Source organism: Triticum dicoccoides, chromosome 3A (genome assembly GCF_002162155.2).
Source record: "Triticum dicoccoides isolate Atlit2015 ecotype Zavitan chromosome 3A, WEW_v2.0, whole genome shotgun sequence".
In the NCBI taxonomy this organism is placed as follows: Eukaryota; Viridiplantae; Streptophyta; class Magnoliopsida; order Poales; family Poaceae; genus Triticum; species Triticum dicoccoides.
Window position 1 is genome coordinate 230,091,704 of NC_041384.1, and position 13,205 is coordinate 230,104,908.

Consider the following 13,205-nt stretch of genomic DNA (forward strand, 5'->3'; position numbering starts at 1 on the left):
AACTTAGCTCCAAAATGATCCATTTCACCTAGGATAGCTCATAAACTACCCATTTCACCTAGGTTAGCTCATAAACGATACATTTCACCTAAGTTAGCTAATATATGGCATATACTTCTTCTTCTAGTCCTCTTCTTCTATTCTTTTTCTTCTAGTCTAATTCTTCTTCTAGTCTTCTTTTTCTAACTTTCTTATTTGTCATTTTGCAGGTTTCATTCACTTCACAGAAGCCAGCTTCCTATGATGGATTGCTTGCTTTTTCCTGTTTTTTCCTTTGATGCACTTCTTGTATTCTGCTCGCTTGCTATGATGAAACTTTGCATATTGTAATATGTATGGATCGATGGAACTATGTGCAACCTACTATGTATGTATGGATGGATATATATGTGCTGGATATTTATTATGTTGGATATATATGTGCTGGATATTTATGTGATGGATATATATGTGCTGTGAAATATTTGTTGTGATAATTGTTGGATATAAGAAAAACAGAACAAAAAAGAGGCAGTGCAGGTGTAAGTGCATCTAGTGCCACCCCTAGTTGGTTTTGGAGTATTGACGACAAACCTAGTTGAGGGACTAATGTGTTTGTGAGAATTGCAGGATAACACAGGTAGAAGTCCCTCATTGATTCGGTTTTCCTACCAGAGATGACCCCTAAAAATGTATGAAGACATTGAAGTCAAAGGTGGTATATGAAGATATTCACATTGAAGACTATGACAAGAGAAGACACCACATGAAGCCTATGGAGCTCGAAGACTTAGATCTTTCGTAGTTCTCCTTCTTTTGTGTTGAGTCATAGGAACCACCGTACTGTTAAGTGGGGTCCAAGAGAACCAGTCAGAATGACTGAAGTGATGCCTAACCAAAACCTATGTCTTCGAGTGAAGACTATGAGAGCGAATCTTGTCCAGAGTCGGACAAGTCAGCTTTGCTTGCAACCCAAGTAAAGTTGCCGTGTGAGTTTGAAATCTGACCGTTGGAACACGTGTCAGTTCCTTAGTGACCCAGGGTCATTTTGGACAAATCAGGTCGGGTTGCCAAGTGGCTATAAATAGCCCACCCCCTACAATCATAAACGGTTGGCTACTCAGATTGAGAGTATGGCTTTTGTCGTTTGAGAGCAACCCACCTCGAAGCCTTTGAGAGAGAATTCCTTGCGAGGATAAAGCCCTAACCACCCAGAGCCAAAGAGAATTGGGCATCACTTAAGTCTTCTTGTCTGTGTGATCTGAAGACTTATTACACTTGAGGACTGTGCATCCTCCAGCCGGTTAGGCGTCGCATTCTGAGCATCCAAGAGACATTGTGGATTGCCGGTGAACGAAGTCTGTGAAGGTTTGGGAGTCTACCTTGAAGACTTACCAGAGTGATTGGGCGAGGTCTGTGTGACCTTAGCTCAAGGGGAATACGATGAGGACTGGGTGTCCTGAGCTGCGTGTTCAGGACTGGGTGTCCGGGACTGTGTGTCCTAAGGTTTAAATACCTAGCCGCCCCAACCAGACGTACAGTTGTCACATCAACTGGAATTGGTCCAACAAATCATTGTCTTCAACGAGTCACTGGTTTCATCTTCCCTTCCCTTTACTTACTGTTACTCCTTGTGAAGTCATTGTATGTTTGCACTATCTTTTGTCTTCACTGAGTGACTGCGTGTTCTGTCTGGCTTCACAATATCTTCCTACCTGATCCTTACTACATTGCTGCTATTAGTCATTGTGCTTTCACTCTATTGAATACTTGACTATGGCTTGCCTAGTGTAGTCTACCTTCCGCTGCAGGGTATTAGGTTTATTTCTATTGTTTGTCTTCATAACTCCCACGTTTTGAAGACTTTCATAAAAATCGCCTATTCACCCCCCCTCTAGTCGATATAACGCACTTTCAGCAGGCTCTTTGCCGTCCGTTGCAGACGGCAAAGACCCCTTTGCCGTCGGTGGCAGACGGCAAAGGGGGCACGTGGCGCCCACCTGTGATGGAGCATTTGGCCAATTTGCCTACCATGGCGGACGACAAAGCCAAGCTGATGGCAAAGACTTTGCCTTTGCCGTCCGCCGGGCGGACGGCAAAAAAGAGCGGGCGCTGACGTATAGCTGACGTCGTCTGGCGGACGGCAAAGAGGCGCTCAAATTTTCCGTCCGCTGGCGGACGACAAAGGCCGCCGTTAGCCGCCTAACGGAGTGACGCTAGCAGATGTGCAACATTTTGCCGTCCCCCCTCTTTGCCGTTAGCCGCTGTAGGCAAAGGGCTCTTTGCCATCCGCCATAAAAAGCCGACGGCAAAGGACCTGTTTGCCGACCCTATCTTTGCCATCATTGTTTGCCGTCCGCCACGGACGGCAAAGTGCTTTGCCGTCAGCCGTCCCTGCCTTTGCCGTCCGCCATGGCAGACGGCAAAGTACTGGATTCCTATAGTGATTAATACCATTCACTTGGAATTGTTTCTTCGGAAAGTGCACCGTATGCTCATTACCATTGATATGAAAAGTGATCTTGCTTTTATTGCAATTAATAACATCCCATGCAGTATTCAAGAAGGGTCTACCAAGGATAATCGATATGTTGTCGTCCTCAGGCATCTCAAGTATAACAAAGTCAGTCAAAATAGTAACATTAGCAACAACAACGGGCACATCCTCACAAATACCGATAGGTATGGCAGTTGATTTATCAGCCATTTGCAAAGATATTTCAGTAGGTATGAGTTTATTCAAATCAAGTCTTTTGTATATAGAGAAAGACATAACACTAACACCAGCTCCTAAATCACGCAAATCAGTTTTCACATAATTCTTTTTGATAGAGCAAGGTATAGTTGGTATTCCCGGATCTCCAAGTTTTCTAGGTACTCCATCCTTAAAAGTATAATTAGCAAGCATAGTGGAGATTTCATCTTTCGGTATTTTTCTCTTATTAGTGATGATGTCTTTCATATACTTTGCATAAGGAGGCATTTTCAAGATATCAGTCAAGCGAGTACGCAAAAAGACTGGCCTCAACATTTCAGCAAAGCATTCAAATTCTTCATCATCTTTCTGTTTAGTTGACTTTGGTTGAAAGGGCATAGGTTTTTGAACCCGCGGTTCTCTTTGTTTACCGTGTTTTCTAGCAACAAAGTCATTTTTATCATACATTTTATTCTTAGGTTGTGGGTTATCAAGATCAACAGGTGGTTCTATCTCAACATCATTGTCTCATTCTTTATTATTTGGTTGAGAGTCTTCATGAACCTCATCATTAACTTTTTCATTATCAGAAGGTGGGTGTTCATTACCAGATTGAGTTTCAACATCTGAGATATGATATGTCCATTTTGCATCATGCTTTTATATCGATATTTATTGCATTATGGGCTGTTATTACACATTATGTCACAATACTTATGCCTATTCTCTCTTATTTTACAAGGTTTACATGAAGAGGGAGAATGCTGGCAGCTGGGATTCAGGGCTGGAAAAGGAGCAAATATTAGAGACCTATTCTGCACATCTCAAAAAGTCCAGAAACTTAACGGGAGCACGTTTCAAAATATATAAAAAATATTGAGCGCAAGAAGTACCAGAGGGGGGCCACTCACCAGCCACGAGGGTGGGGGGCACTCCCCTGCCTCGTGGGCCCCCTGGTGGCCCTCCGATGCCCATCTTCTGCTATATGGAGTCTTTCGTTGAGGAAAAAAACTCATAAGCAAGCTTTCAGGATGAGACTCCGCCGCCACGAGGCGGAACCTTGGCGGAACCAATCTAGGGCTCCGGAGGAGCTGTTCTGCGAGGGAAACTTCCCTCCGGGAGGGGGAAATCATCGCCATCGTCATCACCAACGATCCTCTCATCGGGAGGGGGTCAATCTCCATCAACATCTTCACCAGCACCATCTCCTCTCAAACCCTAGTTCATCTCTTGTATCCAATTCTTGTCTCTAAGTCTGGGATTGGTACCTATGGGTTGCTAGTAGTGTTGATTACTCCTTGTAGTTGATGCTAGTTGGTTTACTTTGGAGTCTTCATTGAGGGGCTTGTTCGGGGTATCTTCACCTCGACCAGTAGAGCAAAGAGTTGCTCCTCAAAGGATTACTTTCCATTGTAACAAGTGACAGTAAATTTTAGCACACTATATAAATTTTTCCTTACCAAATTCCACCTACCAAAGGCGCTTCACTCCCCGGCAACGGCGGTGCCAGAAAAGAGTCTTGATGACCCACAAGTATTGGGGATCTGTCATAGTCCTTTCGATAAGTAAGAGTGTCGAACCCAACGAGGAGCAGAAGGAAATGATAAGCGGTTTTCAGCAAGGTATTCTCTGCAAGCACTGAAATTGTAGGTAATAGATAGTTTTGTGATATGATAATTTGTAACGAGCAACAAGTAAAAAAAGTAAATAAAGTGCAGCAAGGTGGCCCAATCCTTTTTGTAGCAAAGGACAAGCTTGGACAAACTCTTATATAGAAGAAAGCGCTCCCGAGGACACATGGGAATTATCGTCAAGCTAGTTTTCATCACGTTCATATGATTCGCGTTCGGTACTTTGATAATTTGATATGTGGGTGGACCAGTGCTTGGGTGGTATTCTTAATTGAACAAGCATCCCACTTATGATTAACGTCTATTGAAAGCATCCGCAACTACAACAAAAGTATTAAGGTAAACCTAACCATAGCATGAAACATATGGATCCAAATCAGCCCCTTACGAAGCAACGCATAAACTAGGGTTTAAGCTTCTGTCACTCTAGCAACCCATCATCTACTTATTACTTCCCAATGCCTTCCTCTAGGCCCAAATAATGGTGAAGTGTCATGTAGTCGACATTCACATAACACCACTAGAGGCTAGACAACATACATCTTATCAAAATATCAAACAAATACCAAATTCACATGACTACTCATAGTAAGACTTCTCCCTTGTCCTCAGGAATGAATGTAATTACTCACAAAGCATATTCATGTTCATAATCAGAGGGGTAATAATATGTATATAGGATCTGAACATATGATCTTCTACCATTTAAACCAACTAGCATCAACTACAAGGAGTAATCAACACTACTAGCAACCTGCTAGCACCAATCCCGGACTTTGAGACAAGAATTGGATACAAGAGATGAACTAGGGTTTGGAGATGAGATGGTGCTAGTGAAGATGTTGATGGAGATTGCCCTCTCCTAATGAGAGGAACGTTGGTGATGATTTCCCCCTCCCGGAGGGAAGTATCCCCGATAGAACAGCTCTGCCGGAGCTCTAGATTGGATCCGCCAAGGTTCCACCTCGTGGCGGCGGAGTCTCCTCCCGAAAAGTTCCTTCTTATTTTTTTCTCATCAAAAGACCTCATATAGGAGAAGATGGACATCGGAGAGCCACCAGGGGGCCCACGAGGTAGGGGGGCGCGCCCTAGGGGGGGCGCCCCCCACCCTCGTGAGAAGGGTGTGGGCCCCCTGGCCTTCATCTTTGGCGAGGATTTTTCTTTATTTATTTTAAGACGTTCTGTGGAGTTTCAGGACTTTTGGAGTTGCGCAGAATAGGTCTCTAATATTTGCTCCTTTTCCAGCCCAGAATTCCAGCTGCCGGCATTCTCCCTCCTTAATGTAAACCTTGTAAAATAAGAGAGAATAGCCATAAGTATTGTGACATAAAGTGAAATAACAGTCCATAACGCGATAAATATCAATATAAAAGCATGATGCAAAATGGATGTATCAACTCCCCCAAGCTTAGACCTCGCATGTCCTCAAGCGAAAAGCCGATAACAATAAATATGTCCTCATGTTTAGAGGTAGAGGCGTCGATAAAAATAAAATACGGACATGAAGGCATCATGATTATTCTCATAGCAGCAACATATATAGATTTTTTCATATGATTACTTATATTCAAGTGATGATCTATTCACAATGCAAAAGTATAAATCATAAACCTTATTGGGCTCCGACAAACTATAATCTCAGTCATTGAAGCAATTGCAATTTATCATAACATCGGAAAGAGTCTATGTCAGAGCTAAAAAGCAAGTCCACATACTCAACTATCATTTAGTCCTTCATAATTGCTAACACTCACGCGATACTTGTGGTTACGGAGTTTTAATCGGATACAGAGAAAGATAGGGGCTTATAGTTTTGCCCCGCAACCTTTTACCTCAAGGGTAATGTCAACAATAATGGTTCATGCTCCCCTACATCCAATTATATATATATATATATATATATATATATATATATATATATATATATATATATATATATCATGTTCTTTCCAACATGCTGAGCTTGCCAAAGGATAAAAAGAAAAAGAAAAGGTGAAGATCACCATGACTCTTGCATAAGGTAGAAGATAATAATAAAGGATAGGCCCTTCGCAGAGGGAAGCAGAGGTTGCCATGTGCTTTTATGGTTGGATATATCTCAATGCGAAAGAACATCACTTTATATTGCCCCTTGTGATATGAACCTTTATTATGCAGTCTGTCGCTTTTATTACTTCCACATCACAAGATCGTATAAAGCTTATTTCTCCCACACCAATCAATCATACATATTTAGAGCAATTTTTATTGTTGTGCACCGATGACAACTTACTTGAAGGATCTTACTCAATCCATAGGTAGATATGGTGGACTCTCATGGCAAAACTAGTTTAAGGATATTTGGAAGCACAAGTAGTATTTCTACTTGGTGCTGAGAATTTGGCTAGCATGAGGGGGAAAGGCAAGCTCAACAAGTTAGAGGATCCATGACAACATACTTTATCTCAGATATAAGAAATACATAACTCATTACGTTGTCTTCCTTGTCCAACATCAACTCTTTAGCATGTCATATTTTAATGAGTGCTCCCAATCATAAAAGATGTCAATGATAATATATCTATATGTGAAAACCTCTCTTTCCTTATTACTTCCTATTAATTGCAACAATGACCAAAGCTATGCTTGCCAACTCCCAACAACTTTTAATCATCATACTCTTTCTATGTGAAGCCATTACTCTCAATAAGATCAATATGAACTTTTTGTTTCTTTTTATTCTTTTTCTCTTTCTTTTATTCACCCAAGATCATGGCAAAATAAGCAAGCCCTTGACTCAACACTAATCTTTATTATATATAGCTCACGGACTCGATTACATTGAGAGATCATAAAGCAAAACTCAAAACTAGATCATGCCATAAACTTTATTCTACTAGATCAAGATACTACTAATAGGATCGAACTAAGAAAAATGGTAAAGATAGGAGTTGTGATTGTGATACGATACCGGGGCACCCCCCCAAGCTTGGAAGTTGCCAAGGGGAGTGCCCATACTATGGTGATTATGTCTCCTTGTTTGTTGTCGGTGAAGAAGGTGGTGGTGATGTTGGCTTAGTTGATGGCTTAGGCTTCTCCCTTAATTTGCGCTTGAGGACGGCATTTTGATCCCTCAGATCATCAATCTCCCACTCCTGGGTTAATATTTTTTGCATAGGTCCTGCTTATTTTCCTGCAAGAGACGAAAAGGGATAAACTCGCACTTGGGTTTCTTTACCCTATCAGGGAGACTTGACTTTTTGAACTCCACGTGCATGTCCCTAGGATGAGGTAATGGTGCTTCATCTTCGTCTGAGCTCGTCTCCTCCTTCTCCTTGGGTTCATAGTCCTCTTCTTCTTCTGTGGTCCATCCATTATGTTCCACATCTCCATAGACCTTTGGATTTGCTAAGTAATCATCCACATAGCTTTCTCCTTCCGAATCCTGGGAAGACATGTTGATTTAATCTGCAACGGGACAACTCGAAACAAAGACAGGAGATTTTTGCGTGATACTGGAGTCAAAACCTTTGGGAGGTTATATAATGAATTTTTACCGACCAAAATACGTATCGTGCAAGAAAACGGAGTCTGGAAGGCACACGAGGTGCTCACGAGGTAGGGGGCGCGCCCAGGGGGGTAGGGCGTGCCCACCACCCTCATGGGGCCCTCTTGTCTTTCCTGGACTGCTACTTATTTTTCTATTTTTCTAAATATTCCAAAACGAAGAAATATTGCCTTAAAAATTGTTTTGGAGTCGGTTTACTTACCGTACCACATACCTATTCCTTTTTGGAGTCTGAAACGTTCCGGAAAGTGTCCCTTATGTATTCCTCTGGGGTTATGGTTTCAATAATATTGGTTTCGACATTTATGGGATTACCTGAGATATAATGTTTAATTCTTTGACCATTTACCACCTTCGGATTTGTGCCCTCGAAGTTGTTGATTTTTATGGCACCGAAACGATAGACTTCTTCGATAACATAGGGGCCTTCCCATTTAGAGAGAAGTTTTCCTGCAAAAAATCTTAAACGAGAGTTGTATAGTAATACATAATCACCTACATTAAACTCACGCTTTTGTATCCTTTTGTCATGCCATCTTTTAACTTTTTCTTTAAACAACTTGGCATTTTCATAAGCTTGGGTTCTGCATTCATCAAGTGAGCTAATATCAAATAACCTCTTCTCACCGGCAAGTTTAAAATCATAGTTGAGCTCTTTAATAGCCCAATATGCCTTATGTTCTAGTTCGAGAGGTAAGTGACATGCTTTTCCATAAACCATTTTATACGGAGACATACCCATAGGATTTTATATGCAGTTCTATAAGACCATAATGCATCGTCAAGTTTCTTGGACCAATTCTTTCTAGACCTATTAACAGTCTTTTGCAAAATTAATTTGAGCTCTCTATTGCTCAGCTCTACTTGACCACTAGACTGTGGGTGATAAGGAGATGCAATTCTATGATTAACATCATATTTAGCAAGCATTTTACGGAAAGCACCATGAATAAAGTGTGAACCACCATCAGTCATTAAATATCCAGGGACTCCAAACCTCGGGAAAATAACTTCTTTAAGCATTTTAATAGAAGTGTTATGATCAGCACTACTAGTTGGAATAGCTTCTACCCACTTAGTAACGTAATCAACAGCAAGTAGAATATGTGTGTATCCATTAGAGGCAGGAAAAGGTCCCATATAATCAGAGCCCCAAACATCAAACAGTTCAATAACAAGTGAATAATTCATAGGCATTTCTTGGCGTCTACTAATATTACCAATTCTTTGACATTCATCACAAGACAAGACAAACTTACAAGCATCCTTGAAGAGAGTACACCAATAAAAACCAGATTGCAATACCTTATGTGCAGTTCTATCTCCAGCATGGTGTCCTCCATAAGACTCGGAATGACACTTGCGTAGGATTTGTTCCTGTTCATGCTCAGGTACACAACGTCTAATAACACCATCTACTCCTTCTTTATAAAGATGTGGGTCATCCCAAAACTAATGTCTCAAATCATAGAAGAACTTTTTCTTTTGTTGGTATGTGAAGCTAGGTGGTATAAATTTAGCAACAATATAATTAGCATAATCAGCATACCATGGAGTACTACGAGAATTACTTATAACATTTAATTGTTCATCAGGAAAGCTATCATTAATAGGTAGTGGGTCATCAAGAATATTCTCTAGCCTAGACAAGTTGTCTGCAACGGGGTTCTCAGCTCCCTTTCTGTCAACAATATGCAAATCAAATTCTTGTAGCAAGAGAACCCATCTAATAAGTCTAGGTTTAGCATCTTTCTTTTCCATCAGGTATTTAATAGCAGCATGATCTGTTTGAATATTTACTTTAGAATCAACAATATAAGATCTGAACTTATCACAAGCAAATACAACTGCTAAAAGCTCTTTTTCAGTAGTAGCATAATTTCTTTGAGCATTGTCTAAAGTCTTACTAGCATAATAAATAACATTTAATTTCTTATCAACTCTTTGCCCTAGAACAGCACCTACAACATAATCACTAGCATCACACAAAATTTCAAATGGTAGGTTCCAATCAGGTGGCTGAACAACAGGTGCAGTGACTAATGCTTTCTTAAGTATTTCAAATGCTTCTACACAATCATCATCAAAGACAAATGGTATATCTTTTTGCAATAAATTAGTCAGAGGCCGAGAAATTTTTGAGAAGTCCTTAATGAACCTCCTGTAAAATCCGGCGTGGCCAAGGAAACTTCTTATACCTTTGATGTCCTTGGGACATGGCATCTTTTCAATAGCATCAACCTTGGCTTTATCAACTTCAATACCTCTTTCAGAAACTTTATGCCCCAAGACAATACCTTCATTAACCATAAAGTGGCACTTTTCCCAATTCAAGACAAGATTAGTTTCTTCACATCTCTGCAAAACTCGATCAAGATTGCTCAAGCAATCATCAAAAGAGGAACCATAGACGAAAAAGTCGTCCATGAAAACCTCACAAATCTTTTCACAAAAGTGAGAGAATATAGCCATCATGCATCTTTGAAAGGTAGCGGGTGCATTACATAAACCAAAAGGCATACGTCTATAAGCAAAAGTACCAAAAGGGCATGTAAAAGTAGTCTTTGATTGATCTCTAGTCGACACAGGTATTTGAGAGAAACCAGAATAACCATCTAGAAAGCAATAGTGTGTATGCTTGCATAATCTTTCTAGCATTTGATCAATAAAAGGAAAGGGGTAATGATCTTTCTTAGTAGCTTTATTTAATTTGCGGAAATCAATTACCATCCTATAACCTATGATAATTCTTTGTGGAATCAATTCATCTTTATCATTAGGAACAACAGTAATACCTCCCTTCTTAGGGACACAATGGACAGGACTTACCCACTCACTATCAGTAACGGGATAGATTATACCTGCCTCCAGAAGTTTTAGTATTTCTTTTCTTACCACTTCTTTCATTTTAGGATTCAGACGTTGTTGAGGATCACGAACTGGTTTGGCATCTGCTTCCAAATTTATTTTATGTTGACATAGAGTGGGACTAATGCCCTTAAGATCATCAAGAGTATATCCAATAGCAGCACGGTGCTTCTTCAGAGTTTTCAATAATCTTTCTTCTTCATGCTCTGAAAGGTTAGCACTAATAATAACAGGATATATCTTCTTTTCATCAAGATAAGCATATTTAAGATTATCAGGCAAAGGTTTAAGCTCAAACACGGGATCACCCTTAGGTGGAGGAGGATCCCCTAAAATTTCAACAGGCAAATTGTGATGCAGAATAGGTTCCTGTTTAAAGAATACTTCATCTATTTCCCTTCTTTCATTCATGAACATATCATTTTCATGGTCTAGCAAATAGTGTTCTAAAGGATCACTAGGAGGTACGGAAATAGAAGCAAGACCAATAATTTCATCCTTACTAGGTAATTCTTCCTCACGATGTTGTTTACTAAATTTAGAGAAATTAAACTCATGAACCATATCATCCAAGCCAACAGTAACAACATTCTTTGTGCAATCTATGATAGCATTGACAGTATTTAAGAAGGGTCTACCAAATGTAACGGGACAAAAGCTATCTTGCGGAGAAGTAAGAACAAGAAAATCAGCAGGATATTTAGTTTTCCCTAACAAGACTTCGACATCTCTAACAATTCCAATTGGTGAAATAGTATCTCTATTAGCAAGTTTAATTGTGACATCAATATCTTCTAACTCAACAGGTGCAATATCATGCATAATTTCTTTGTATAAGTCATGAGGTATAACACTAGCACTAGCACCCATATCACATAAGCCATGATAACAATGATCTCCTATTTTAACAGAAATAACAGGCACGCCTACCACAGGTCTATGTTTATCTTTAGCACAAGGTTTATTAATTCTAGCAGTTTCACCTTCGAACTGAATAACATGCCCATCAATATTATCAGACAAGAGATCTTTAACAATAGCAATATTAGGTTCTACTTTAATCTGCTCAGGAGGTGTATAAGTTCTAATATTGCTTTTACGAACAACAGTTGAAGCTTTAGCATGATCCTTTATTCTAACAGGGAAAGGTGGTTTCTCAATATAAGAAGTAGGAACAATAGGATCATTATAAGTGACAGTCTTTTCTTCAACTTTAATAGGTGCAACTACTTTTACTTCTATGGGAGGATGATATTTAAACCACTTCTCCTTAGGGAGATCAACATAAGTAGCAAAAGATTCACAGAAAGAAGCTACTATCTCAGAGTCAAGTCCATATTTAGTGCTAAACTTACGGAAAATATTGGTATCCATAAAAGATTTAACACAATCAAACTTAGGTGTCATACCTGACTCCTTACCTTCGTCGAGTTCCCAATCTTCAGAGTTGCATTTAATTCTATCCAATAAATTCCATATGAATTCAATAGTCTTCATCATAAAAGAGCCAGCACAAGAAGTATCGAGCATGGTGCAATTGTTTTCAGAAAGCCAAGCATAAAAACTTTGCATAATTATTTCTCTTGAGAGCTCATGATTGGGGCATGAATATAACATTGATTTAAGCCTCCCCCAAGCTTGAGCGATGCTTTCTCCTTCGCGAGGCCAGAAATTATATATATAATTGCGATAACGATGAACAAGATGCATAGGGTAATACTTTTGATGAAATTCCAGCTTCAATCTTTTATGGTCCCATGATCTCATATCATCACATAGCCTATACCATATCAATGCGTCTCCCTTCAAAGATAAAGGGAAAACCTTCTTCTTAGCGACATCATCGGGTATACCTGCAAGCTTAAATAATCCACAAACTTCATCCACATATATTAAGTGCTCATCAGGATGCTTTGTTCCATCTCCTGTAAAAGGGTTAGCTAGCAGTTTTTGCATCATACCCGAAGGAAATTTAAAAGGAGTTTCATTTTCAATAGGTTCAGTAGGTTGAGGAGCAACTCTTCGCTCTACTGGATGGGGTGAAGATACCCCGAACAAGCCCCTCAGAGAATTACTTTCCATAGTAACAAGTGACAGTAAATTTCAGCACACTATATAAATTTTTCCTTACCAAATTCCACCTACCAAAGGCGCTACACTCCCCGGCAATGACGCTAGAAAAGAGTCTTGATGACCCACAAGTATAGGGGATCTATCGTAGTCCTTCCGATAAGTAAGAGTGTCGAACCCAACGAGGAGCAGAAGGAAATGATAAGCGGTTTTCAGCAAGGTATTCTCTGCAAGTACTGAAATAAGTGGAAACAGATAGTTTTGTGATAAGATAGGTTGTAACGAGCAACAAGTAACAAAAGTAAATAAAGGGCAGCAAGATGGCCCAATCCTTTTGTAGCAAAGGACAAGCCGGAACAAACTCTTATAATAGGAAAAGCGCTCCCGAGGACACATGGGAATATCGTCAAGCTAG